Genomic DNA, 27,962 nt, shown 5'->3' on the forward strand with positions numbered 1-27,962 from the left:
TATGAGCAAAATGGATAATTCAGTTGGAACATGGAAAATAATTATGGAGAGAAAGAGTTAAAAAAAGATTTACACTAGGACACACAAAAAATAAAATAAACATACCCTCTTTTTATCTTTACGATCTTTTTCCATTTCAAAAGACTCATCAGCTTCTTGACTTGTGGGACTCTGTCAAATAATAAGTAAACTGGGAATTAGAGCTCTATATCTGTTGCTGTTACCAAACAGTGCTCTATCAAGTGGTATTTACTGTTAAAGTGTCCACTGATTGGTGTAAATACCACAATGAGCTTTAACATAAACATCTTTTACATTTCACAAATTAGTTGACCAAGTGCAGGCAATTTTCTTTTCTCATTTAAGGTATAAACAACAAGAGAATTTTTTTTAAAGAGTAAATCAATGAAACAAAAGCTGAGATTTTATCTAGGAATAAAATGTTTAAAGTTAACTGCAGACCATCAGAGATTGATGATCCCAAAATGACAGCTAAAGCAATTTAAATTAGTTTTATGTAATTTGATAGTCTAAGCCATTATGAAGTCACACTTTAAACAACGAATATCCAGGTATATATTGTATATCACATAAGCTAAGCCACCCCATCATTTTTAAAAATTATGTTTAGCTTGGACAGAAGATGCCATATCAAAAATACTTTTAGAAGGAAGCAGGCTAAAAGAGATGGGGCTGACTTAGTGTGTCTAGAGGTCACAAGGTCATTACCTTTCTGTGCTTGCTTTGTCCATCCACTGGTGACTCCTACAATCAAGAAGTAAGTTGCACAACATGTCAACATGACATGCAGTGGCTGTTGTGGTGGTAAAGAAGAAGATGATGTGGTGGCAAAGCATCTCATGTTTTGTTTTAGTGCCACAACCATGCCAGGCCAGTGTGCAATTCATCATGCCCTTATCTCCCCCACCCCCCAAAAAAAAAACCAATGAAAACATTGCTATATCAAACAACATATGATCAGGGCATGATGAATTGAAGACAATTGAAACAGCTTTCATTGCAGCAAGAAAAATATTTTAAAACAATTAAACAAATGTTTCTGATAAAAGCAAGACACTAATTAGTGAAACTTTTATTTGACTTATGAGTTTAGCTTTTGCAGTTGTAAGACCTAAGTAGAAAATCTCTATAAGAAGTCTTGAGAATAAGATATGGTTTCAAAGAAAACCTATTACCCTATGTGATTCACCTTCAAGTTTGGGTTGAATGAAGGTGGACAGCACTATCTCTCATGATATTTAATATAGAAGTTTTATTTCTAGGTTATGTTGGTATCTTTTTTATGTTACTGAATGAATATTATTTCAAGATCTTTTTTTTTTAATTTGGATACATTCATTTCTTTCTGAACAATACATTTTACAAATAGGCCCACACATGTTTAGACTTGGGTCAGCTTTTACTTTCATATGGGTCTTGTTCTAATGGAAGTAAAACATTTTTGGTCAAAAAAAATGAAACAGGTTTACATCAATAAACAGAAAGAAAGTTTTGAAAAATACATTGGCATCCATCATTATCACTTAGATAATGGACATAAGTTACTTTTAGAACCAACATTCAAAGTGATGTGCAATAATGAAAAATAGAGACAGACAAAATCAATGTTGCATACAATCTACTGCTGGTTTGTTTATTCATGGACCAAAATGTACAGTACACTCACAAAACAAAGTGTACAGAGTACACTCACAAAACAATGTGTACAGTACTCACAACTGTTTCTATCAAGTTTGTTCTCCCACCTTCCTGTTAACATTTCATTTGTATTCTTACTAGCCAAGAAATGTACTCAGTCCCTCTCTATGGTCAACACTTTCTGGTCTTAAAAAGTTTCTAGTCATCTTTCCATTGCTACTTCGCTGAGACCACTGTATTGCCACTGATCACGGCTCCATTCCACCACCCCCTTTTTTTTTGGAACATGCTAACAGTGCAGCATAAAGACAAACATATTAATTACATTTCCTGTTATTTACATACTACAAAAGACAAGTATTGTTAACAGAAGTAAGACAAAGGAACAATCGCACTGGAGTGACAATAAGCAGCTACACGTCAAAACATCATCACAAAACAAGCTGACAGGTAAACAGGGGACCAAGAATGCAATGCAGACAGGTTGAGAGTCTAGTAGCCCTTTTATACTGGAAGCTTTAGTGATGTTATCTAATATATAGCATAGTGCAAAATTTACTCTCAACATGGGCAAATTGAGTTGATGTCTACAGAAAACAGGTTATAACTCAAACATCACAAAGAAGCTTGTTTTAAACCTAATAACTATTTCCAATAGCATAAGTATCAGAATTTAAAAATGGATACCCATGGAGAATTCCAAATGGTCACTGCCTCAGAATACATGTCAAATCACAGCTTTCATCAATGTTAATATTTCTTATTGATATCTGCACTGAATTCTTGCCTTTTTACATACTTTAAAACAAAATCCAGAAAGGGTTGGATGTTATAGGCCCTGCTAGTTGTTTTCATTTCAGTGGATAGAGGATGGAGAGTGATTCGTTTCTGTATGGCTCCTTCAGTATGACCTTGTTCTTAGGTTGTTTCAGACAGCTGCAGAGGATGGATTAACTCTTGTATCACAGCAGTACATCAACGTAGCTGGCAGTCACTCAACATGCTGAAGACACCAACTTCACTTGAGACTTCTGACCAGGTGGGAAGACAGCACTGCTTCGTTCAGACAGCAGCATTTTATAACTTTGCTCAAATAATGACTTTCTTTTGATATCAGGACTCTGCTAGTCGAATGGTTTGCAGGTGGTATTAACAGCAGCAAGAAGAGATCATTTATTATCTTCCCTACTATCAACTTTCAAGGCGTCTATATTTCAGTCATCATATGTCAGTATCTTTCAATAAATGCTTCTTTGACTTTAACTGCACATATTGGTAAACCAAAGGCTGATGAGCAGCATGTTTCATAAGACCAATTTCCTCTCTTTACAGAAAGATTTTTGTTCACTACACCTCTATCTCCTCAAGAAAAGGATGCTTGTCAAACAGATCAGGCTTTTGACACCTTGAAAGGTAAATTTCTTCCTCTGTTCCATTGGTTTCTTTGGCAACAATATTACATGATGCAATAGGCATTCGTAGGCAGAGTGACGTTAGTTGGTTTCAAACCTGACCACTTGCAATATACATCAAAAAATAAGTTATCCATCCAAGATTTGTCTCTCTCTATGCAAGCTGCTTATCAATGTTATTGTTTTGAAGGAAGGGTTTCAAAGTGATCAAGCTCTTTGTTTTTAACATAGACATTTTCATTTCCCTTGTCACTGTGCTCTCTATGTCTGGGATTCACCTTTTTCTCAAGCCGCAATGTATCAGTATCATCCATTTTGTGCCTTCGTCTCTTGTCATCTGGCCCCAGCATTTTTGGATCTTACTGCCTCCATTTCTCTTGTTTATTCAAGCTCTCTTCTGTTAATTCTCTCCTTGTTTCACCTTCTACTTCCGTTTCCACATTGATTTCCTTATTGATTTGATCTCTGCTTTGAACACTTTCCATTTGATCTTGTTTTATTCACATTAGACTTTGGGTTATCTTTGACGCTTTAACACTTGACGGATAGGATACTCCTTAAACCATATTGTGGTTAGCTTGTCTGGGAGAATTTGTCTCAGGACAAAAACCTTCCACTACACTTACATAATAACCTGAGATGACCCACTCATTTCCAGACGCCTTCGTTTAGGATCTGAAAAAAAATAATTAAGAAGTTTCCACTGAAACCAGATTTGGTCTTCAGAACAACTGTAATGGTATAGAACAAATGACAAATAAAGAATAATGCTTACAGTGATTGAGAAAAAGGATTGTCTGGCAAATGTGGACAAATAATCAGAGAATATTGGCATTGCTTTTGTTGCTAACTGATTGAATCAATCAAAAATGTATTCCACACTTGTAAAAGAAGAGCACTGCTTCTATTAACTGGATGTTTTATATCACTATTTATAAAGCCCCATAGAAAATAAATAATATGGAAAGAAATCATGTGACTTAAAAGAATATTTTTTCTCTCTTCAGTAGAACTAGTATACACAAAACTGTACAACAGGAGGCAGAGTGGTAAAATGTCAAGCTTTGAAATAGACGTTTACAATTCCAGAGAAAAATGAAAGTTTAAATTCTGTATTTTAGGTCAGTCTATATTTAACTTAATTCTTAAAGGTACATTTAACTTAACTTTAACAGGTACATTTATTGGAAAACAGAAAAATTGTCACATTTTGCATAGATTAGAAACCAGCTATTTAGAAATACAGGTATCATAAGAACAGGAGATCTAGCCTTGAAAACTTAACTAACTGGCTACTTAATGTCCAGGAGATCTAACCATGAGAACTAACTGACTACTTAATGTCCAAGTTGGTCACAAGATTCCATCCCACTAAAGAAATGATGGAGGGCTAGCCCAAAAATAAATTGGTCAGTGAGAAGTTCACAGGAAGAGAAAGTTAAAAAAAAAAGGTAGATGAATAATCAACTTTCCTAACTGATCCTGAACTATTGATATTACAGTTGACTTTGTACCTCTTTCCTCCAAATGTTTGGGTGATGGCTCAGCACTATGTCTGTGGGAGGATGCGCTCAAGTTGTGGCTTGCACTGCTCCCTTCGTAGTCTTTCACCCTGGATGAATGTCTCTCTTCCTCCTTGGCGAAGGCTTAACGTTCTTTCCTCTCACGCTTCTCTTCTTTGGCTTTCTCTTTGGCCAGCTTGGTTGCTTCCCTGTCTTAGCGGTCACTTTTCTTCAATTTCTCCTCCTTGGGCGTTTTGGGCCTGAGTCCTCAGTCTGATCTGTGCCTGCCTGCCTGTGGTATTGGTCAGGACTATCTCGAGCTTCTTTCTTTACTCTAACAAAATTGAAATAAATATTACAAGTTAAACCTGGGTTTAGTAAAAAAACATGAAAAAATGTATTTTACTAACAAAGAAAAAAAGAACGATGCATTTATTGTACAGATCAATTGGGTTGGGATGTTTGTACAATTTAAATTGTCATTTGACAATTGTGGTAAAGTTTAAAATAAAGTCATAAACAAAGAAAACTAGCACAAGAGAACCACAATTTAGATATAACACAAAGGAGAAACTAGAGCTCCATTCTTCAACCTGATCAAACCACATGAAAGAAAAAGAAGAATTATGTAAATAGAAAATGTGAGGAAGTTTGCTTTCCTTTAGCGCCAACTAGAACTGACAGGTTCAAGAAGTGACAGGTTCAAGAAGTGACAGACCTATAACCCTATAACTCCAATTAAAAGCAAATATTAAGAAAAAAACTCAGATCAAAACTGTATGAAATATTTTGAATGTGACAAAATTAATTTAAAAAATGTTAAAAACAAGTATATAATACCAACAAACATAGATAGAATGGAAGAATGATGCAGTACCTAGAGCAGGTAGAAGCAGTAGTCTATGAAATAAAAGTCACTTGATGTCAGTTTACCAGTGTAGATTCTCTTTTTTCTCTGCTGCTCTCTTCTCTCTTTCACTTTCTGTAGCTCTCTTCTCTTCTCTTGAACTGAGTTCAGGTTTGACATCTTTGGAGCGTCCTGTTCAACATAAGACAAATATCACAAATGAATAAAAAAGATCAGAAGAATCATTGATCCTAAAAATATTTGACAAGTTTAAGCCTGCCTTAAAATCTACATCTCTCTCAATCACTGATCCTAAAAACGTTCGACAGGTTTTAAACAAATTTAAGCCTGCCTTACCATCAACATCTCTCTTAGTACTGATTCCTGATGAGCTGTCTGACTGCCACTGCTGTTGTGTCTGATTCTGTGCTTCTGTATTGTTGGTTTTCTTTGGCTTAGGGAAGAAATATGTTTCATTACTTTCACACCGGGTAGATAAAAAATGTATTTTAAATAGTCCATTCATTGGTCTATGTATATAGTAAAACTGTAGAAAGCATTGTTATATTTTTTAAAATAAAATTAATGTTGTGAATGTGCATACAGTTTGACAACAGACTCACTTCTTTTATATGGAATTCCGTTTCTTGTACCCAAGTTGGTTTCTTGCTCATTAACTGTCTAGCATACCTAGCATAGCATTACATAAACATTTGTGAAGGTAGGCAAATATACATATACAAAGGCATTTATAAAATTAGACTAAACTATCAGGCAACTCATGTCTAGTTTTAGCTATAATAGATTGTTCTTTCTTACAATATAACTAATGCATAAATATCTGGTCTTTTATCCTTCTCCTCTTTACTAAGTTTATCCACTCGTCTTTCTATGGCCATTCCAATCTGAGTCATTCTTGGAAAGTTAGGCAAAATCTGAGAGAAAACAAAATGTTATGTCACACAACTATATGTAAAGTAGAACAGCTGATAGGTTATTTACAAGACAATGTAAGGCAAGTGAATAAAGAAATGACCAATGTTGGGATTGTTAAAACAGATACAAAGTTAGGGATAATACTGTGTAGTGAATATTGGTAACTCAGTATGCTCACAATGATGTGAACATGGTCATCATTTTTTTAAAAATACCAGCAGATAATTAGTGAGAACTAAATGAAAACAGTTCACCAGATCAAACTGTCTCCAGTACAAGATCTGACAGGAGAAACCAATTAGATACTCAGTACAAGATCTGACAGGAGAAACCAATTAGATACTCAGTACAAGATCTGACAGGAGAAGACAATTTGATACTGGGCCACAAAGGGACATCTTTTCTGTATCAAACAAAACTTGATTCAGCCCATACAGTTACAGTTGCTTTGACATACAAGCAAATAATGACCTGAAAGAGAAGTTCAAGTCCAACAATTTTTTTGTTTCACCTGAAGCAGCATTTACCTTCAAAAACTATTAGCTGCTGAAATTGTGTCTTTATTTTCTTTTACAGACTTATGCAAGCAGGTATTTTCTTGTCTGAAAATAAAACTAGCCTGACCTTGTTGAAGACTAGTCTTTAAGACTATTGAATGAATCTTTCATTCTAGACACATCTACAAAACTATTAAATTGGGTTCAATTCTAATAGTTAGCTTCTCAATTTTTGATGACATCCTATCATCACCATCAACAATTACCTATAATAATCATTTGATACAAAAATAATCTCAGAATCTTCATTATCTGAAAGCAAGAACTTATCAAGAATTTACTTTGGTCAAAACAATCAAAGAATTTCTCATCTGACTGTAGTTCTTGGACTCCAAACATGTGATCACAGACTAAAGAAAGAAAAAGGTAACAGTTAGCCTATTTAACCAGTCTAACTAGAAAAGCCAATGCAAATCCATGTTTTGGGCACCCTAGATTCTGGATCTAGCACAGGGGTTGTACTAAAGGTATAAGAGATGGAGGCACTGAGCTCTGTCTGACACAGGATGGCTGCCTGGTCGTGCGGTTTGCACGCTGGACTGTCGTTCAGATTTATCGATGGTCCCGGGTTCAAACCCTGCCCGCTCCCATTCCCCGTCGTCCTGCGGGAGGTTTGGACTAGGAAGTAATTATCTTCAACTCTGAAGGAACATCCGAAACATGTAAAACAAACATTTTTACAGGCTTTGTCTGCTCTGGTTTTATACTGTTGATGCACAAAATATTTTTTAAAATTTATAGATATATATTTTTAAAAAAAAAGGGGGGGGGGGCAATTCTGTATTATTAAACATGATGAATAATGTCTGCTTATACATTGAGCAATTTCTATAAGCTTTTTTTTTTTCTATGGAGGATCCTTACTATATAAAGAAAAATAAGAAAAAACAGGTGTGAGAAGACCCATTGGCAGCCACATACTCCTATCAAGGTTAGTATAGGGGGGGGTAAAGAGTTAATCATACTCCTCACATTAGTAATGCTCTTATAGCTACCCCACCAGATCTGACTGTTTAACAAAAGAAGGGAAGGGTATCAGTCCCCAAAAGTCCGCACTCTAACCCTAAACCTAAACGCAAAGACATTTGATTTTAAAGTCTTCACCTTAGTTAGCCTAAAATGCCATTTATGACAAACATGTCTGTAATTAACATAATCAAGTCTGTTCATTTTGTTATTCACATCAGTTCCTTTACGGAAGACTGTTAGAAAACCTGGAAAGTTGAAGCACTCCTGAAAGTAAAAAAAAAAAAGTATAAAGTGAATAACTGGCCTAGAAAAATGTTAGCACATCTTAGCATGTCTTATCAGAGAGAAAGATTGTTCACCTTTTCATAGATAGCTGGACTGCTGTGCCACCTCATGACAGTCTCTAAAGCACTGCACAGAAATCTGCCATAACGTCAAGCCTCATTATCAGTACAGCTAGTCAAAAACAATTTACAAAAAGTTTCAGGCTCTATAGAAATCTAAAATTAGAAAAAAAAATCAATCTGGATTGAACAGGTTAGGTTTTTGCATGATTACCCGACATCTACATATCTAAAAACAACAGTATGGGGTGGAGTTTATGTATTTAAAATACTGGTGCAAACATATATAAATATATTGTAATTTGAATGAATTCCAACTACAAATATTGTAGATAGAACATGCCCAATACTTACCCTATCATAAGTAATAAGAGTGGAAAAATTGGGTGTTTTTAAATTATGAAGAACTTGTATAAAATGACCACAGTATATGGCATCACTGGCAGTGAAACAACAGTGTGGAAACAAGCAATACTGAAGTAGATTGGTGGTCATCTCAGACTTGAGAGTCCCTGGGAAACCAGAGTTAGAACAAGATCAGATATGGGTACAAACGTATCAATGTATGTATATGTGTGTGTGCATGTGTGAGTACCTGTGGGAAACCAAGAATGTTTCTCCTCTTCTAGTCTCTCCATCACTCTCTGGACATGCTCCACCTGCCTCCTAGCTTCATCTTTCAATCTGTCAGTTAAGATCTTGCATCTTTCTTGCTCTTTACGTTTCTTGCTGACAGGCTGCGAGAATTGAATATCATAACCAGGTTGTTATTGATTTCTGAAGAAATTATTATACAGAATCAAATCCCAGGCCATCATATAGAATACATTGACTACAAAAAGATCGGTCCAAAAATACTTGCATTGGAATTGGGCAATTACATCAACATGTTTTCTATAGACCATAGATGTCTAAATAGATCACAATTCTTTTTTTTATTATTTAAATCATAGTTGTGGCTTTGCTTTTCAACATACAATTATACAGAAGACAAGCAATCAAGGACAGACTAAACAAGGTGACTGAGAGATAAAGTGCTTGACTTTCAAACAAGGACAGACTAAACAAGGTGACTGAGAGATAAAGTGCTTGACTTTCAAACAAGGACAAACTAAACAAGGTGACTGAGAGATAAAGTGCTTGACTTTCAAACAAGGACAGACTAAACAAGGTGACTGAGAGATAAAGTGCTTGACTTTCAAACAAGGACAGACTAAACAAGGTGACTGAGAGATAAAGTGCTTGACTTTCAAACAAGGACAGACTAAACAAGGTGACTGAGAGATAAAGTGCTTGACTTTCAAACAAGGACAGACTAAACAAGGTGACTGAGAGATAAAGTGCTTGACTTTCAAACAAGGACAGACTAAACAAGGTGACTGAGAGATAAAGTGCTTGACTTTCAAACAAGGACAGACTAAACAAGGTGACTGAGAGATAAAGTGCTTGACTTTCAAACAAGGACAAACTAAACAAGGTGACAGAGATAAAGTGCTTGACTTTCAAACAAGGACAGACTAAACAAGCTGACTGAGAGATAAAGTGCTTGACTTTCAAACAAGGACAGACTAAGCAAGGTGACTGAGAGATAAAGTGCTTGACTTTCAAACAAGGACAGACTAAACAAGGTGACTGAGAGATAAAGTGCTTGACTTTCAAACAAGGACAAACTAAACAAGGTGACAGAGATAAAGTGCTTGACTTTCAAACAAGGACAGACTAAACAAGGTGACTGAGAGATAAAGTACTTGACTTTCAAACAAGGACAGACTAAACAAGGTGACTGAGAGATAAAGTGCTTGACTTTCAAACAAGGAGTTCCTGTTTCAAATCTATGTGAATACTGGGATTTTTAATTTTGGGACTTGGTTGGTTGTTGTGCTGGCTGTGGGCCATAGAAACAGATGATAATTACATCGTCTGCCCTTCAGATTGCAGTCTGAAAAGGGAACTTACTTATTTTTTAAACGAAGTGGCAATTAATTTAAATGTCTGGCTAACTTTTATTGGCTGCCAACACAAATGGTTAGAATGATAAAGGAATGATAATGTGAAATGTGTTTAATGTTCTTGAAGTATACAGAATTAATAACATTATATCACATCTAGTCTACATACCATGTCTTTGTTAGCTTCCACTGTACTGATTTGATTTTCCTGCAGAAGATCTGTTTCTCATAAGCACCTTTAGGAACATACAAGTCATACATGGACAGTGACCAGAAAGTGATGTAGAACTGTGGCCTGGAACAAGGAAACATTCATTGGGTTACACAAGGGAATCAATCATTCATTCTTGAATCAAGCTGGGCTGCTATGTAAGACTTACGTCAGGTCATCCCAAATTTTAGATGAAAACACTGGCTTGATGGCTTCAACCACTGGTCCCATAACCTCTTTGTAAGCATTAATGTAGCAAATGGTCTAGAATCAATGAGAGACACAAAAAAATGTTTTATGTAAAAAGAAAATGAGTAGAAAAAGACAAAAGATTGAACAATATACTAAAAGCTACCTTATGATTCTTTTTGTCCTTCAACTTTTTCAGTTCATCATATTTGACCTGTAATGAGATGTAGAGACTTGGGTTCACTCTCTTAAGTATTGCACAACAGTCATTAGTATATTAAACTTTTTTTTTAAAACAAAAAGTGAAAGTTAAAGACTCCAGGGTAAATGATGATGCAGTGTGGCTTAGCACAATGACCTTGACTTCACCAGCTGTAGCTGCATACCCATCTAGAGTAAAAAACCATAATGCTTCACCAAGACCCAATCTGTGACTTTTGATTCAAAAGGCTCAACACTTTATCAATCAACTACCCTGCCAAACTTAAAAATGGAGTACTTTAGAATAATTATAAGAACAATTTAAAGATGAAAAGAATTATTTGCTTTTCAAAGAAAAAAATTAAGAAACATATTGTTATACTAAATCTGGGCAGACAATTCAATTTGAAGCTTACATTGATAGCATGTGCATAGAGAGGTTTGGAGAGAAAGAAGGCAGCTGAATGAGGGATATGGTAGGTTGATAACAAGACATCAATGGGAGGTAATCTCTTCACAAACTCTTCTGTACTGAGTTGCATGAGGAGGAAACTTTCTTGTCATATTTTCCACTGTCACTAACAACTAAGATGGGCTGTGAGGTTGAGTGGCATGAACTGCTTGGACATGTAACAAGGGGCATAAGTTTGAATCTCAATGTACATCAGGAAATTTTTATATTGACATGTGATCGAGTTGTGTTTGCTGAGCGCCCAAATAAAAAGGAAGCACAAAAACTTTCTCCCAGACACCCTCTTTTTTTTTAAATTCTTTTTACTTGGCTACAATGTCAAAATAATTACAAGTGCAGGAAAATATTAATAAGGAAGCATGGTCAAGAGGCTAAGTACACTTGAACTTGGCCTGGCTACCTATGAAGGGGGCTCGAGGTTCAAAACCAGACTAAAGGCAGCAATCCTAGGATTACTATGACTCAACTTGCCTAACTGTCGACCAGAGGGTTTCACCGTCTCTTTAGAAAAACGCCTACAGAAAAAAAGGAGATTGTTTAAAAACATATCTACCCTAACTTTATGATTTATGAATTTTCGAATTAAGTATCTCAATTTAATTGAGAATTCTATTTATAAACACAAACTATAGGCAGTTCATGGCAGTGTTAGGATTAAATACAAGAGAAAGCAAGGGCAATAATTGTCTAAACATCTCAGCACACAAGTTTTAGACTTACTTTATGATGTATTTGGCTCTATCCAGACAATCTGCTCTTGTACTGATAAATATTTGGATACAAGAAAAAACTCTCATTTTTCCATGTCCCATAGAGATGATATCTGAATGGTATAAGAAAGTTGTTGTTTTTTTTTTGCTTTCATTAAGCCTCTAAGTGGGCAACACATTTTCTAGGTAGGGCAACAAGAAAAATGTTATTGCTAAAGGGAGGCACACACAAAAATCTAAAAGATGACGCCCACTTCGATAAAAACAAGTGTCCATGATCATAAGATAATTACAGATGTAGCAACATTAGCTCTCTCACCGTATCTCATATGGATAGAGTTTTAGTAGAGTCCACAATTCTTCAGCCATTGAAGAAGAAGGGAAAGAGATGGTAGCAGGACTTCTTCAAGAGCATTTAAAAACCCATAGTAAGCAATGTCATCCTCTGGACCAATGCCACCGGAGTGATGCTGAAATTGTCATTTAAAATTATGTTCACTCTGTTCTAAAATACACACTCAGGCTATAACTGTATTCAGTGTTAGCTTGGTTTAAAAAGTGTTGAAAAGTAATTTTTCATTTAATCTATTCATGATCTTTATATTTAAAAGTTTTTAATAACCCATTGTAACAGAATGTTGTACTATTCATTTCAGTTCTAAACATAATTTATTTTGTAATACCATTTTGTATATGGGAATTCTAATACTTTGTCTTAGATATAATAGAATTATGTGCTGGTGATTACTTAAGGGATATTAATTGAATATGATCTCGCTTCTAATTGTAATTCATTTAAATATTTATGAAAAAATAATTAGTTGAACAATATTTTTTTTTAATTGCAAAATAAGATAATCATATTTACAAAAACATTAAAATTATATTTGGAACCTGAAAGTGCTTACCTTTGACATGAAGGCTTTTGCCAATCTCATTATTTTCACCATCAAAATAGGATCCCGAGAAGCATATGGACCAGGTAATACAACATTGGCATGGCTAAGTGATAGAGCTGGTGATAGGTGTAGGCTAGAGGACAATCACAGGATTCTACTTTCTTAACTCTCCACTTGGCTAACACAGATGCTAACCCTATGTTCCTGAAAGACAAGAAATTAGGATAATAAAACTAGTTGTTTTTTTAAATTCTTATGAAAAAAAAAAGTCAGTAAAACATTATACTGATATTAGTTCTATTTAGAAATGTAAACTTACTTTTCATACAGAGGTTCTATCACTCTATTTACTAATGAGCAAAGGGCATAGGAGATGGATGGATGAACCAAAACAAAGTTTTCAGGCAGCCTGTCAATGATGGCCCTAGCATTCTCCCAGGCTCCTATTTCTAGCAAAGCTTCACACAGACCAAGTTTTTGAATGTTTTCTCTCTGAAAACAAAAAGATAGCCAAACTTACTTAAGTCATATTGTTAACCACTTCTTATTAATATATATTCTTTAATCTTTCAAAACAAAGAAACATGTTTTGTTATTCTAAAGCACAAACTTAACATTGTCATTAATTCTGCATGTGTTTTTAGTAAAGATGAAGTTAACCTTTCAGACTTTACAATCTATGGGTGTCACAGTCTTAGTTGACATTGCATGATCTTAAGTTCACGTCATGTTAATAGTTTAAAAGACACGTGGAATTCCTGATGTAGAAAACAGGAAGTAGAATGAAAAGTTGACTTTGAGTTCAGTCAAGTCAAGTCAAGTCAGTAAGGTCTTGCTCCCGGTACAGGTAGGTTGGACGTTTCCTCCTGGACTGGTGGATATGTATGCATATAGCATGAGAGTCGAAGGACTAGTCATTGTTGATTAATAATATTTGAGAGTTGATTTCATAATGTGCTTATTGGATATTAAGGTATTATTCGTATTTCAATGGATATCTATAGTTGAAGCTCCAGTGTCACTAGTAGTAATTGTTCTTATTGTTACCCGCTGAGATGCGGACGTGATTTGTTGTTAACGTATTGGATACTTTTGATACCGCTGTTATGCGGATAGGATTATTATTTCTTGACTTGTAGCACTAACAAGGAGTGCAGTATATTATTATTATGTAGTAAATAAACTTAATGTTGTCTGCTGAACGGACTTGAGTCAGTCGTATAGTGTTTGTCTCGTCACGTGTCTAGAGCACTTCAGGAAGTAAGAACCCAGTATTACACCATTCAATCAGTCTCTAATATTCAACGTTCATTTACAATGGGGTGGATGATGTAAAGGTCATTTGTTGCCAGGTCCACTGTTAACAAGGGTGTCATGTGGCCAGCACAACAACCAACCACCTTTACTTTTCCCCAACTAATGTCAGGCAGAGCTGGATGGACTCAGAGGTGCTCTAAAGATCCTGAGATAAAAAATCTCACTCTTCATCAGGATTCAAACCCAGGAAGCCAAGAGCTTTATCACTCAGCCTCCACATCTAGTAAGTGTATTTAACCATTTTGTCACATCATTGTTTGATAGTTAGTGACATGTATTTTGTTGGGAAGCACAAAGTACATGGTATATTCATGTTCACAAATCTCGTTCTAGAATTTTAACCACATGGGTAGAGGCAGTGATCGCCATGTTCTTAAACTGTAAGGATGTCTAATGTAGTTGATTCAATAGTTTAATACCAGTTGTTTACTTAGAATATTTCATTGGATTTATGAAGCATCATATGTAATTCTTTATGGCTGGAATTGCCAGTGAACTGTTTTTTTATTTTATAGTAAATAAATCTTGTCAGCTAACCAAGGTCTTATTTGATGAATTTTAATAAGTGTTGTTCTGTATGAATTGGAGTGGACTTGTGTGACATCAAGTAGTACAAAATTCATCTTTAATTACACTACTATATACAATCAAATGTCACATAATAGCAGTGACACCATTGTTATACTACTAAGCTCAAATACAAACTGTCACCACCTCAAAGTTGGTGTCATACAGAGATACACTATTTTGATATTACCAGTTTAATTCACAATTCATGGTTTCTGAAGGTGAACACTTTTAACCTTAAGCTAAGTAGTTACTTGATAGCAGTCAGTAAGGGGCAGGCATTGAAGGTAGTCACTTGAGAAAGTTATTGCAAGCAGTCACTATAGAGTTATTATAAAGCAGTTGACATTTGTAAGTTTTTAAGTTATTACTATTTTTGTCAAGTATTTCTATAAAGGATTATTACTGATTATTCTTGGATTGTGTATCAAATTTCCTATGTAGTGTTGTTATATACATATACATTAAACATATTTGTGTCTGCTACATTAAGTGTTATTTCCTCATTTATGAGAGCTGTATAAATGTGCAAATATTCATCCTGATAATGTCTACAGTATATAACTCATTATAATATGAACCCACCCAACCACCATCTAAAATAACATGGTGACACAAACAAAACACAAAAATTAAAAGACATAGAAAGTAGAAATAATGGCATACAATTTTGAAATGTTTATACTAATGAACTAATAGCTTTAACTACTGCTAGACCTTACCAAATCAATAATCTGTTGTTCTTCTTCTTTCTTTTCATCCTCTTTTTTATCAGCCAATATCACAGTACTCAGCTTTTTAGCATAGGCTTTGGCATCTGAGACTTCTTTGTTGTGAAATGGAATTATTTCAGAGTCTGCTGGTAATAACTGTCAAATTCACAACCATAATATTACCAGTACATCCAATACAGAAGAGCCAAATTTAGCCCATAAACAACAGCGTAAAAACAAATTATAAAAATGTTAAGAATGACAACTACAAGCATTTGGAAAAAGATTTCTTTAAGTAAAACAAAAATAAAAATACAAGTTGAATGTTTTTGAAAGCTGTGTGGCATATTTTCATGCATTTTATACCCTGCATATAATTGTCACCTGCACAAATTACAAATTAAGTAGAAACAAAATAGTACGAACAACACCATTATATACCCCACATGTGCAAAGTGTGACTAAATTACCGGTAAATAAAGTACCATCATTGGTACTATTTGTTTTCTTGAGGTTTATAATGAGATGCTCATAAAGCTTTCCAATGTACACGTAAACAAAAACACAGCAAACTGTATAAAGACACACCAGTATGTTGATAGGTTCCGTTATTCTTTGTTTATGAATAAAATAATTCTTGTTAACCCAGTACCTTTTTACACTGGCACAGCTGCCATTCATTTGTAAAAATTGTATAACCCACAATAACTATATGCAAGAAAATACAGTAGATGTACAAGTTCAGAGTATTTACCAAAATCAACTTACATAAGAATACAAGTCATTTAGATCTACCAGCTCATTCTTTAATAAAAGTGCTGCACATGTGAACAATGATTTGGGAGTGCTCCAGTCAGCAGACTGAGAAATAGAACAATTTAAATGAAACAATGTCAGGATAAACAAAACACAAATATGTTGACATGTTTCATGATGATAGCTTTAATTCTTCACATAAACTTTTATCCTAACAATGGCTCAGACAGCAGAACAAAGAGTATTACCTCTCTGAAGTGAAATTTAAATCCTAGAATATGGCACAAAGTCAACTTGTCTATAATGTATGCGCGCAGGAGTGGAACATAGAAGAGGCATTCTTCAGGATGGCATTCAAAAGCTTCAAGGATAACGTCTAACATGCGGTTAGGATGAAGATCAAAACAACCTAAAAAAATATAAAGAAAACAAAAGTTGATAATTAAGTTACTAATTTATGCCCTTTTGAATTTTAAAGTTGAAAATTAATTTGACTGGTTTTTATTACATCATAATGGACCAATGAGTTACCAATCAATGATTAAATATTCTGCAGCACTTGTTCCCAGGAAATCTTGAGATTGAAATCTGGATTTAATTTAGTGATTAATTTTGAGTAGCCTTCACTTTCTTCTCTTAACAAATTAAACTTCTGCTGCTTGTAACTGAAAAAAAATAATAATAATAATTATAACACAGTAGCTCATGCTTGCATAGAATTTCAAAACTATTTGTAGGCTATGATTCACAACCTGTAAACAAAAATAATAGAAAGAAGAATAAAATTGGAACCAAATTAATTGCATAACATTTGGAAACCATTATTTTTAAACAGCTCTATTGCTAACTAGCACAGCCCCTTTGCTAATCACCTCATCTTAATATTTTAATAATTGCTAATCACCTCATCTTAATATTTTAATAATTCCTATTTACAACTGACTAAAGTTGTGTTCTGGTTTAAACATTTGAAGGTTAGGGATTTGGAGGGGTCAGGGTTGCATACCAGGTATGCCTTTAAGCAGGTTCCACTGTATTCCTAATTCCAATCAACAACTTACTAAAGTCGAGTTTCGGTCTTCACATATTTCTGATTATATCCAACTTGAGAACTGACTAAACCAACCAACTCTAAGGAGTCTTGGTCTAATCTTTCTTTTAAAAGGCAATCAGCTATAATAGTGTTCTGAAATAGTACATAAAAATACTTTTTTGAAAATACAACACTACTATTAATTAAAATATTGTTTTCCTCATATACTGCTGTTTAAAAAAAAACAAAAAAAAACATTTATTAGATGAAAAGGCACACACTTTAAAAATCTATAATAAAATAAAACTAGCACAGATTATTATCATGCCTGAAATAAAATGAAATGAAACAAAGACCAAAATGAATAAGGATTTAAACACACTTTAAAAAAAATAGAAACTAAATGCACCCATTTATTCAATGACTGATTCTGTCAAACAATGTTCTTTATGGATTTCTTCTGATAAAAACAAATAGCTTACTGGTAATGCCCCAACTAGTGTAATAAATTTCTCTCTTGTCAATTCATCAGAGCAAGCAGTTTCAACATCTGAAATGAAAACAAATCAATTAGTGTTAAATATATGTACAGAAGCCTTAATTTTTAGATTCCATTTACTTAGTGTTAGTGTGCTTTAAAAAAATAGAGGAGTCTTACCCACTATTTCCAGTACATCAGCAAGTGTAGATGGTAGCCATGGAAATGTTTCCTGAAATAAAAGACTTGGTGCAATATATGCCCAGATTGGTTTTTTAAAATATATAACATCTATCCTAGTTATAGTATATAACATCTATCCTAGTTATAACAAAAAAGAAAGGAAAAAGAACAATAGGCAGACAGAAAAAGTGAAGGGCAGACATCAAAGAAAGGACAGGCCTGTTGTTAAAAGAGATTCTAGTCATAGTTACAAAAAGAAAAAAGGAATGGAGAAAAAAAAGCAGATCATGTGTAGTGCCCCAACAGACTAAAGGATGAGTGGTGGTGGTTCAGCATTGACAACAAATTTGATTTTTTTTAAATGATTTTTATTTTATAGCAATTTAAAAGTAAATTAAGGAGTGGAGACGCACCTTTGAGAAGACTATTTTAAATGAAATATCACATATGTATGCTAGGTTTCAATCCTTAGGAGTATCTACATATAATATATATTATATAGATAGTCTAGATCTAGTTACAGTTATATTGCATTACTTAGAACTCAATTTTACTTCAACTCCAACAGTTCAAGTCAGTTATGAAGCTGAGATTGTTTAAATTTTAGTGTTTTGACTAACTTTACTTAAGTTTGAATGGCAGTTACTGAGTGAGTTACTGATTACTTACTGATAACTGTTACGTGAGTCACTGTACAGTGTAAATAATAACTTCTAGACTCTAGCTAGTAACTAGACTAGTCTAGTAGTAAGTCAAGTAGTACTACTTATCACTACTACTAGACTAGTACTGAGTAGTAGTGTAGAACTTGAACTTCTAGTTCTAGATCTAGATTATACTATGATTATAGTATTTTATAGTATAGTAATAGTATAACTAGATGAGTAGATCTAGATTATTTAATAAGTTTAGAGTTCTAGATTCTAGATCTAAGTGTAGTGTGCACAGAATGAGAGGAGTCTGAGTACTCTCAACTCTAGTCTGAGTAAGTTGAACTTGGAAATTTCAGTGGAAGTGTCACCAGTGAGAGAAATTATAGTCTATGGGTAAAATCCGCAGGTCGCCATTGCCAGCTAGGCGTCCTTATCTACCTTTTGTTGGCAGTGGCCAGGGAATGGTGTGTGGTGGTTTTATTATAATCTTATCTTTTAAATTACAGACACGTCTTCAGGAAGATAGGCTAATTACGTCAAATGCGCTTCATGTGTCAATCTAGTCATGCATGTTAATAAGTGGCTTTTGAATCACTATGTTTGTTGGCCCTTTTGGATGAAGCCTACTAATAGCACTGTCTACGGATGTAGGCTATTACTAATACATTATTTTTGAAAACGTTTTAGATTAAATTAGTATTACACTGTAGTCCGTTAAAGATGTAGCCCCTTATATAAGAGAATATAAAACATTTAACAATTTTATGCGTGCCATAGTGGCATTCATAAGATCCTTTAGGCCCATTTGAGTACCGACCCACCGGGCATTGCCCAAATGTCCATATAGCCAGTCCTCCCCTGCTTGTAATAATATAACATTATTATTGTTATAAAGGAGGCTGTTACGTTTATAGGCATATGCATGGATGCAAGCAACAGAACCCCGTTTTGCCTGCAAGGGGGGTCGGCAATCCCAAAAAACCTGCAAGCATGATGCCTCTTATACTTCTCGACATAAATAAAACATTTACCGCTATATATATATATAAATATATATGTCTTTAAATACAAACTATAAATTCTATGCTTTTACTTAAATTACTATAAACTACATGTATGTTTAAACATTTCATTTTTTTTTATATATAATATGCACATAGATAGGCCTACCTACTACTACTATATTAGTATAAATCAAACTTTGTAGCACCTATGTTAAAAGTTAACTCTATTTCAAATAAAAGATCTAATAGATCTAAATATTTATTGGCTGACAGAGTAGTCAGTAGATCTTACCAAATATAGAACTAGTTAACTGGATCTTCTAACTAATAGTAGCTTAGAGTACTTAGTCTTAGACTGATTTTTATACTAGATTAACTAGATATCTAGATCTAGTCAAGATGTTATTTTAATTCTATGATAATAGTAACAAAGTAGATCCATCAATTTACATCTATCTATATCTAGGTCTAATAAAGAAACTAGTAAGTATTAAGTTAATTAAGTATTACAGATCTAGACATACAATATTCTCTGAGTCTAAGTCTAGACTTTAACTTGTCTAGGAATAGAGTGTCACTAGAGCTACTACTAGATATTAGATTTTCTCTAGATTTAGGTATAGACTAGACCTAAATCCAAATTATATACTCTAGATTTAGTTTCAGATCTTGAAGTTAGATTAGTTAGATCTATATACACTAATCTAGTAATGCTAGATCATAGAAGTGAGCCCTGCCCCTACTAGCCCTAGCTAGAATCATCTACTAGATCTAGATTACTAGATCTAAAATCTAAATCTAGATGTAGACTAGAGTCTTGCCTTTTTTAAATAAGTTTTTTTTATTATTAGATCTAGAATCTAGATTTAATTAGATCTAGACTTTACTAGTAGAATATTATATCTGATAATAGATTATAAAATAATACTAATAGATACGATCTTCTTTTGATCTATGCTGCTTCTGCCCAGGGACTAGACCTAGTCAGGCTACATCTAGACTCTGGTAAATTGTAACTGTAAGATTCTAGACCATAATTATTCCAATTATCTAGATCTAGCCTGACTAGCTAGGTCTAGTCCCTGGGCCTGGATATAATTAAATCTAGATTCTAGGACTAGATCTAATAATAAAAAACTTATTTTAAAAAAGGCAAGACTAGAATTGACTAGATCTATATTATTATAGATCTCTATAAGTTTTATAACTATCGTTACTATCATTATTAATACGGCGATGATCCGGTACGGTAATTTCGCATTTTCGGGTAAATACGTTCAACTTCTAAGATCATTTTAAAATGTAGAAATAGATCTAGATCTCTAGACTAGATCTAGCCTTTATGTCTGGTTTCAATTTTTATGCCGGCAGATCAAACTTATTAGAATTAGATCTAGATCTAGATAAATAGATCTACTTGCTAGATCTAACTTAGTCTTAGGCGTCTCAGGCGGGGCCATACGGATTTGTTTCTAACTTTTGTTTACGTTTTTGATACAAAGCGAAAGTTCGGAAATAGCGCATGCGCTGTAACTTAAGAATTGTAACCTCCTGTCTTTCTTTGAATTCAACTTATTAAGTTTTAGTTTGAAAGTACAAAACGTGAATGTGAAAAAAAAAAAAAAAGTCCGATACTGAATCGGCAATCAGTCGGACTGGCGTTTGCCGGCAAGCTTCTTTTTAAACTTCGATTTTGCCGGCTATAGCCGGCGATCTTGCATCCATGGGCATATGTGTATTTATAGATGTTATCATGTTATGTGTTTGTTTTCTTTTAGTCTCCCTTTTTCTACTGATCGAACAGAACGAGACAGCTGGGGGTCACTCACAAAGGCCGCGGGATACACATTTGAGACCAAAAGAAAATCTGCTGTCGAGGACAGAAGCAGACGGCGAAAAGAAAATCTAAATCGACCACCTGCGGACAATGGTTATGCTTGCCCTGGGTGTGGCAGGGTATGTAGGTCACAGCTATCTGCAAGGGCTGCGCAGCCACGGGAAATACTTTCATTCCTCAATCATCTTCGGACTCGAAGACAAGCCTTATTAGTGTGTTCACGTGTTTTTCTCAAGTATGTTAGGCCTATAAGTGTGTATTACAGTCTCCTGTTAGTGTTGTTTTCATCTTCTTGTTTTCATGTCAATAAAATTGAGTTGCATCTTACACATCAGTGTTGAAATCAAATATTAGACTTAATTGATAGCCTAATATATCAGGGGCAATACAGTATTTTAGATAAATAGCCAACTCCTTACTAGCCGCAACAGAGTCGATAAAAGAAACGTAGAAAAGAGCTAACCTAATAACGTATATGCTTCCATAGGCCATGACTAATTTAATATCCCAGATAAGCTCGTCTTTTGCATCCATCTTAGTGAAGGCTACATTGAAAATGAGAATATATGTTAAACTTTGCGAACACATTGAGATTTTATGTGTGTGTGTGTGTGTGTGAACTAACAGGGATTCGTGTTCAGTACCAGTACATGACGATGATGTTTTGTAGACATCGTTGATCACGAATGAGAAGCATTTTGTTAACCGGTACATGATGATGATGTTTTGTAGACAACTTTCTGCACGAATGAGAAGCATTTTGTTAACTTCTATACATGGACAATGGTTATGCTGTGCTGGAAGAGGCAAAATATGTAGGTCACAGCTGGTACTGCGAAGCATTGGGAAATACTGCATTCCTCATCAATCTTCGAACTCGAAGACAAGCCTTATTATTATAGATCCTTAGTTTGATTCTTTCCCTTTAACAGGACTATCTTCATTACAGAGAATCAACTATACACTAATAATAACATAATGAAACAGAATTTTTTTCTCCGAAATATTAACATGGGCATTGAGCTGAATTTACTTTTAAGTGTATTTTAGGTTTGGCTTAGTCAAATTGTAATTAAAAATAATATTTTATTTATTGTTCTTTTAATTAAGTTCATTATGACATCTTTCAATTTGTAGTCACTCACCATTGCCATAAGGCATTACCATTCTCAATCTAATTCATGCATTGGCTCATAATGGCTAAAAGCCTTAGTGTGATATTCAGTATTTTTGAAAAAGAAAAATGTTTTGTTGAATAAAAAGTTGCATTACATTTTACAATTTTAAGTGAAGAAATAAAAAAAAAATGATTTAGAAAAGAGGACCATTGCAGTTCTAGTCAAGACATTGAATGCAAAAAGTGATCACTTATTTCAAGGAAGAGGTAATGAAAAACTGGGTAAAATTTTTAATTATCTTTAAATAGGAGAATCACAGAAGACTGAGTCCATGTTTTGACTTTCATATATAGATTTATGGATTTCAAATATTTACACTTTTCTTTAGAGTAAACTGTTCTGGTATTCGACATACATCCAAGCTTGTGCTAGTTGTGCGCCAGACAAAAGAAATGTTTGCTTTACATGTTTTGGCTGTACCTGCAGAGTTGAGGATAACTAAATTCCAAGTACAAACCTCCTGCAAGATGACCGGGATGTCATTGGGCAGAGTATGAACTCTGGACCATTGAGAACTCTGATCAACAGTCCAGCGTGCATACTGCTACGTTACAACCAGGCAGCTATCCAATGTTTATGATCAAAGTTAATATGATTAAAATAGATGCTTCCTTAGAGTGGTTTCAAAAAAAAGAAATGTAATGATTTCTGTGACATATCCAAGTAGAACATTTAAGTTAAAAAAAAAAAGTAAAAATAGGCTTACAGATGATCATAGTTTATAAGTGCGGAAAGAAACAATTTAATTTAAGGGGAGGTATCCCTGAAAATCTTATTTTTGTTATTTCTGAAGCTAGGCCTTTGAAATTTTTTATGGTAACATATAATGAAAATCTAAAATAAATAATGCTAAAAAAAATATTTTTGAATGATGGTTGCCATGGTAACGGCGGCCATATTGTTTATTGTACACAAATTAAAACTCTGAATTTTGTAAAAACTATTGATCAGAAATTCATGAAATTGAATTAAAAGATAAGAAAAAAGAATCCTCTAAATTGATACAACGTCAGAATTAAAGATTTAAGTATGTTAAATTTTTTACAAATTTTTGAATTTTTAGTATTTTTTAGACCTAAAAAAACAGGATAAATATTAATTTAAAATACTTTTTTAAAAAAAGTAAATAAAATATTGAAAAAAAACTCATTGTACGAGTAAAGTTAATGATGTCCTTAAGAAGCGTTTCAAATTTCATCAAAATCTATCAAGTAGTTTAGGAGAAATTCCTAGTAAAGCACAATGACATGTGCAAAAACTAACATTTTGAGAAAAATGACTTTAAAGTATAAATTTTATTAAGATTTTGTCTCATAGCCCTTACAAAAACATTAAAATAACATGTTTTAGACACAGATTTAATCAATAAAAATGATTGTAATGTAAAGAAAAATGATTGATCTACTTAATTATGTTATTAGTTAAAAATCGATATCCTAGACCTAAAACTCAATTTTCTCTAGGGATACCTCCCCTTAAGAATCTATATTTATGAACTAACTAAAACACAACAGATATGTAAGCATAAATAAATAAAAATGTTAATTTGAAAACATCAACAGTGCAACAATTTTATTAATTTTTTTTACAATTGTAAAATAATATAGAAAAAACAATAGACTTGCATATAGGAACACTGGACCAAACACAGTGATGTTTCCTACATTTTGTGACTTTACCATCACAAAAGAGATACAAGACACCAATAGTAAAGACAAACAACACAAATAATCTTTTGTTCCCTGGCAATCAAATTATTAAATAGAAACAAATAAATAAATTTAAGTGATTTTAAAAATGGCCTCAAAGATTATGCAGACACCTTGTTTTCACATTTGGAAAGATTGCAATCTAAATGGGAACAAACTGATACCAGAAAATGAAAATCACTGATTACAAAACACTAGTATATATGTTTAAATATTGATAATCACTGAATGCAATTACATTAGAAAAACGTTTAATATATACAGAATGGAATGTTCTTAATACCTTTTTAACAAAACTAACTACAGCCAAACCTAGTTGTATTAGATTTCATAAGAATAAATTGTTAAATATTTTTAAAGTATTGACAAAACCATCATAAGAAAATCAACATACAATTTTCATGTGTCACATTACTTCTCTTCCAGATATTCATTCATGTTAGCTTTAATTCTTACAGGCCTAAGTTAAGTTAGGTGTTAAGATGTAGGTGAGATCTCAATTGCTATTTAATTGTGTTGGGCTGTAAAAAAGTATTCAAAATTTTAACCAGTCAATATTTAGAATTTTATAAAACCTAATCAATTTCCATAAAAAAATTGTAGAGCTTGGCAGTGACTGTACAAAGATTTAAAAGTGAGACTTTGATAGAAATAAATTAAGCTATACTAATTATGTTACTATTTTACAAGCATTGCATAATTTTCAAGCCACTTGTCACTGAATCTAATACAAGATTATGAAAATGAGCCAAGCCATAGCTGTCTGTGCCAATAGCTGCTAAGCCAGATACTGGAGAGGTGGGAATAGTTGCATTGAATAATATAACTCCATCCAGAGCTCCAAGTGCACTTGAACCCTGAAAAAAATTTTTTTAAAAAAATAGAGTTATAATCCTGGTGGTGACAAAGATGGGGGTAGTGGTGTGTGTGTTTTCAGCCGATGCAAAATGCCCCAGGCCAGCGCTAGATGAGCGGTCAACCAGGATGAGTTGTGACGGTCACCTGAGAAGAGTGTCAAACATTGCGGTTTGGGCAGGATCAGTGTTCTGAATCGAACTCAGGCCAGTCACAAGAGATGTGACTCACTCAAGAGTCATGTGATTAACGGAATCCGGTTCTAGAATGCCATTAGAGACCCTATATGAAGAACAAAGGTACCAGAGTTGACTCAGTCACAAATTCTCGATCTACCATTCAGTACATTACGACAGAGTTCAACAAAGTACAGCGAAGCCAGCAGAGGTCTTGCTACAACAGTACAGATTTGATACAGCAGTTCAGATGTCCATGACAGAACATTGTACAGTCAGTGTTATGTGTTGCCAATTGTACAGTATTAGCTGTGATTTGTTGGACATTTAAGTTTTTGGAGACCTGAGTTGTCAAGTGCAGTTGCAGAGAACCTGAATAGTGAGATTTGTTACAATAGGTACATTTCAATTACATATTCAGATTTGATCATTTAAAGATTTCTTCTAAAAAGAAAATAATTTGATTTTAAAATGATAAGTTTACATATTTTTTTTTTAGTATGTCAATGCAAGTTATGTTCATCGAATCTTTGTTCTAGCTCTATTTAATAACAAACTTTATGAAACGATAAAAAAACTGTTTTTCTATGCTCTTTATGAATGTATGTTGGCCAGCTCTCATTAATATATAGAAGAGTGGCTATGCAGGCTTTGTACACTAGCATTTTGGTTGGTGTGGTCAGTTGTTTTTTTTCCCCAAATACAATTAGAGAGTTTTTCCAATTCTTTTTGTCACCTCAAGGTCTAAATTTAGGTTGCTGGCAATAAATCATCACAGGTAAGTAAATGCCTGAACAATCCGATGTGATTTCTGATGCTTATAGTAGGTATTTCTGAGATGTGACAGAATTTCAACGATGGCACACAGCTGTTAAGTAATTAGAATGTAGAGTTAAGACTAAATTTATTTTTGTATGATGATTTGCTTTTATACTCAATGATGAGTAATGACTCTTCAAAATTTCTCCTTTCTTTAACCTTTGCTCTCAAAATTCCCCTTTTCAAAAAGAACTCTTTTTGTGAAAAAAAAATCACTAAAAGACATTGTAGACCAACATATAATGGTCTAATTGTTGTATGTTACAGTTTTTCTTTCTCTCTTTTAATTTGAATAAGGCACTAAATGCCATAGCGTTAAGTTAGATGTTAGAGAAAAGAGCTAATGGCACGAGCTGAGATTATTTCCCCTTTTTAACCTATTATGTGTCTATAACTATAGTAAAAATCAAATAGGAGAAAAAATAATTAAGACTAAAATGAACTGCCTGACCTAAAACATTTAGTGACTGACATAAAACATTTAGAGATTGACTTTTAAAAATATATTTAAAAAAAACATTAAACAATATCTATTAATAAAAAAAAAAATACTTCTAAAAAAGAGAGAAATGGATGGCCATTAAAATGATGTATAACTTGGTATAACTAGGTTTTACAAGATTAAAACAATAAAAACAACAGGTTCGAGTGCCTGATTTTTTGAAGACAGGTGGACCCCCACACCCCAATCAGATCTGTTATTACTGGTACCCTCTAACATTTACCCAAAGACCAGTAATGTTTATAAGTAGGAATTTAGTAGGCCTATACAATAAACATTATGCTTATATACATATAAAATCTGTATATGTCTTGAGTATTTACTGACTTACACTGGGTGCGCGTGAGGCCCTTGGTTGCCTGAACATGGCATCATGCTGATGTGGCTCTGCATGTGTTCCTTACTTCTAGCATGACCCAACTAGATCTATTTCATCAAACATTTTCATGTGATTAAAAAAAATGGTCAAAATATCAGTCAAAGAAGTTGAAGATTCATTGACATTAGATCTAGAATAGATCTAATGTTTACTTCACTCTCTCTCTCTCTCAGAATCGAACTAGATCTAAGTCTAAATTTAGAGCTAAATTTCATGATCAATGTCTTTATCAATTTCAACTTCATTATTAGCTGTATTTAGTGTATTATTTGCGATAATGGGTCTAAAAATTGAAAGGTCATTGAGAAAATGGCCTGCACAGCTAAGGAAAATAAAAAAAAAAATCACCAAACTTTGACGGCCCATAGAAACTGAAGCGAAAGACATAAAAATATCAGCTTTTTTAACAAAACAATCTATATTTCTACTTTTAAAAAAAACCCAGCCAGCTCAAAATAACACCACGCGTCACACAGGAAAACAAGAGCTACACAAGTCATGCTGTGTGTGTGCTGTGGTGGGCGCATTAGTAGCAAGTGGGGCATTTGGTCGCATTAGTAGCTAGTGGGTTAAATGTATATAATCTGTCTTTGTTTACTTACCAAAATCATTCCTTAAGTTCATACATGCCACTTTGAAGTATATATAAATAATGCCTTGATCTTTAAAGGAATCACATCCACCTAGATCCACTCTGGCAGCTACAAAAACTCCACTAGTAAAATTTAAGGTGGAGATACGGAAATTTATTTCAGAATATCAGACCTATAAAATAGAAGAATGTCTATTGTATTAATATAAAAAATAAGGTTTAGTAACTAAATATATTACAATATGCATTTTCTAGTGTGTGAAATGGACAGCTTACATGGATAATCATGAAATCAGAAAGGCTAATTTAGCACATTGCAATGACTTAGTGAGGAGATTTAAGTTGTTTTAGTGA

General features: G+C 33.7%; 1 pseudogene; it reads right to left on the bottom strand.

Annotated features, from left to right (window-relative positions):
* Positions 1-118: 118 nt before the first annotated feature.
* Positions 119-27,754, bottom strand: LOC129923991 (THO complex subunit 2-like; annotated as a pseudogene).
* Positions 27,755-27,962: the final 208 nt, after the last annotated feature.

This window comes from Biomphalaria glabrata, chromosome 18, assembly GCF_947242115.1.
Source record: "Biomphalaria glabrata chromosome 18, xgBioGlab47.1, whole genome shotgun sequence".
NCBI lineage: Eukaryota > Metazoa > Mollusca > Gastropoda > Planorbidae > Biomphalaria > Biomphalaria glabrata.